We start from the raw sequence: 3,482 nt of genomic DNA on the forward strand, positions 1-3,482 counted from the left end.
TCACTCAGGGGTTGTGGAGGGGTTTGGTTTTTTTTTTTCGTTTGTTTGTTTTTAAGGCTGCTTGTCAGCGTTAACAGATGGAGTCTAAAGTTGGAGTCTGAATGTTCCCTGGTTGTGAATGTGATTAAACTCTTAAAGTAGCTTCTGTGTGAAATCATTTGCTATGTCATAGTATTTAAAATTATTTGGAGGTATCTTTAAAAGGCTTAAATATTTTCAGTCTATGTACAAAAAACAAGTAGAGGTTGCCCCAGAATAGTCTCATAATGTGACCTTAAACAAACCCAAAACCCAAACCAAAACATTTTCTTAAGTATTTTTTTATATTTAAATGCCTCCAGATACTGCTTCTAAGTCGAAAGAAGTGAAGACACTTTGAAAATTAATAACATACTGCAAACACCAGAAATTGAAAATGATACTTGGTATAACTTCAGGCCATACCATTATGATCTAGAGCTAGTGTGAGGAATTAAATAAAAAAACCCTCAACCCATCTGTTGAATAACCATCAAAACAACTAATCAAGATACATGTTACTGTTTCAGAAATTTTTGAGGAAAATCTTGCTGTTAATGAGGAATCAGAACTTCCATTTACTGCAGCTCCCCTTATGCATCTGTGTTTGGACTCATCTCTTCTTCCCCTGCAAAGGTTGGGGATCATTTGGCTGATTCAAACCAACTGAAATTCTGTTTTGGTAGACCTAAGTCATTGTTACGCTGAGGGCTCAAATAAAGAGGAGAGGCATAATAAGTATAATGCATGGTTACATAAAACCTTTTGGAATGCTGTGAATGTTATATTTTGCATGGTTGTGTTAACACTTGGTTAGAGAAGCTTTTTCCATACAGAGTGTTAGTCCTGAAAATGGAGGATTTCAGGTGCCTTGATAGGAGTTCAGAGATCCTTCACTACAAATTTTGTGTCTGCTACTGTTTGCCTCCCCCCGCAGTTTCTCAAGATGCTGTCCATGTCAAATGAGACTAGTCAGTAAAAATCCAAAACATGTAGTATGTGCACCCTCTTAAGAAAGCCTTCTCTGCCTATTAAGCCTTACCATTGTGGAAGGTCCTGTGGCCCAGCAAATGACAGACTCTACTGAGTTAAATGCAGGCTCCTTGCAGCAGCAGGTATATGGTACCTTTTAGAAAATGTTACAAAAGAAATGTGAGAACATGCTGTAACGGGTGAATGCAGTGCAACAAGTAGTGTGTTTTTTCTTTTTACTAATGGGTTTCTATCAGAGAAGCTAAACAGAAAGGAAAAGTTTGCATAGTTTAACTTCTGTTTGGTGTCTTTTCCCTCTCCTACTGTTCTTCGGACTTACAGAGGCATGTTACAGGAGAGATTGATGCTGTACAAAGCTGCTTGGTTTAGAACCAGCTGAAAGAGAATAACCATGGAGAGTGCTGTGTATTTCTTTGGAATAAAGAATTACTGTCCCGAGGATGATAGAGCAGCTAATATAAAGAATCTGGTTAGTATGGGTTCAGTTAATCATTCAGATATTCTTTCATACAGTACAAATAAAGTGAGCTGTATTTTGTTTTCTTTTAATGCATCCATTCGCAAAGAAAGGATATGCATTGCCATCTAGTTAGTTTTTGATTTCCCTACTGAAATACTTCTCTGATGCTACTTTTATTAGTTTAGGTCTTAAACAATCATGATGTGCTTTCCCCTTATGGTCCTGTAGCAGGCCTTTTACTAGTGCTATATATCATTTAATTTACAATTATTTTTTCCTTACCTGATATATTTTGGATGTTAATACATTTGATCTGCATTTTTAAACTCTTTCCAGGCATATCCAATGAAGAAGGTGTAGAACTGTATTTTTAAAATAAATTAATACTGGAAGTCTTCATTCCAGAACTTAATTATGTTCAAACTGACCATACTGACTGATTTGAGATTTCTAATTTTCTGATAATTTTATCCCTGACCTAACTTGCACCTACTGTAGAAACACGTACAAGCTTGTTTACAGTTTAGTGTGCAACAGCTCTCGGCTGATACACTGTGTACTGCTGTTATCATTGATGTGCTTGTGGGAAAAATGATTGCCTTCATTTGAGATTAGCTTCTTATTTAACTTGAATTGATCATTACAGGTGCTAGGTTACTGCATCTAGACAAAATGGAATTAAACCTGAACTGGCATGATCCCTTTTATTTTATTTCTCCCCAAAGTCTGTCCCTGAAAGGTATTCTTTTCCTTAAAGAATCGTTCCTTTTTCGTTTTGGGGTTTTTTTCCCCCTTTGGGCAGAAGAAACAAAAAAGCTGCAGACAAAAGTTTCTGTATGCTTTTGGCCAGTTCATGGCCCAGATCTAACCTGTGGGAAGATCCTGTCTAGGTCCCTAATAATTTTAATTGCTTCTAGTACGTCTGTATGTGCAGGCCTTTCAGCTGGCAGATGCTGTGACCATTGTGTGCATTGAGTGTAATGTAGAAGTACCTGAAACACACCTGTCTCTATATGGCTTCAAAATACAAGACAGTCTTCCTGTGAAGTATGTGACACATAAATGCAGTGGCAGTTCTTGCTGTAATTACTTCTTTGAGTGTCGTTTCAAGGAAAACGCCTATGTCACCTGTTCTCCAAAGTGCACATATTTTACAGTCCTCAGTTTACAACTCGGGCACCCACAGCATTCTGCTGCTTGCTAATAATAGATTTGAGCAGCATGCATAAGCACCATCCCGGATCTTAGTAGGAGATAATCTTTCTGCAACCTTGAAGATATGCTTACCATCTTGTGGAGTAAACATGCCTATTTTACAGCGAAAATGGTTTAATGACGCTGTTGTTCTCAACAACCAATCACAGTAACAAGGCATATAACTCGATGAACAGAATTTAATTGATGGTACATAATATAAAATTGTCTAACTTTTAAAATGTGTTATGTCCTGCTGGAACATATACGAGATTTAGACTAGCTTTAAGACTTAGCAGCACTGTAGCACATGACAGTGTGACACCTGCCCGTTGGAAAAGTTTATCCCCAACTCCGTTGTGCTGGCTCTGAACTCGTAAGCCCCACACTCGCTCTAAGATTGCAAAGGGAGATCCTCGCTCCATTTTATACAGAAGTAACTCTCCTAGGGACAGACGTTCAGGGAAAACCTTTTCCGTTGCGGGGAAGAGGGGGTCTTCTATCCATGTGAAGCTAGCAAAAGCAGGGCGGCCGTGAGCCGAGCCTTCCGGCGGCGCGCAGAGGGCGGTGGGCCGAGCCGGGCCGGCAGCGCTCGCTGCCCGCAGGCCAGCGCCAGCAGCAGCGCGGCGAGCCGGGGCGGGCGAGGCGCTGTACGAGGTCGGACCGTTTAACGGCGCCTCCGCTGTGTCCGGCTTTGCGGGGGGCGAGGCCGCTCCCGCCGCCGCACGGCCCCGCCCCCGCGGGCTCGGCCTGCCGCAGCGCTGCCTGGCTCCTGCGGCCGGCGCTCGACGCGCGCTGCCTGCCGCCGCCGCCGCTC

This window comes from Falco peregrinus, chromosome 3 (assembly GCF_023634155.1).
Source record: "Falco peregrinus isolate bFalPer1 chromosome 3, bFalPer1.pri, whole genome shotgun sequence".
NCBI lineage: Eukaryota > Metazoa > Chordata > Aves > Falconiformes > Falconidae > Falco > Falco peregrinus.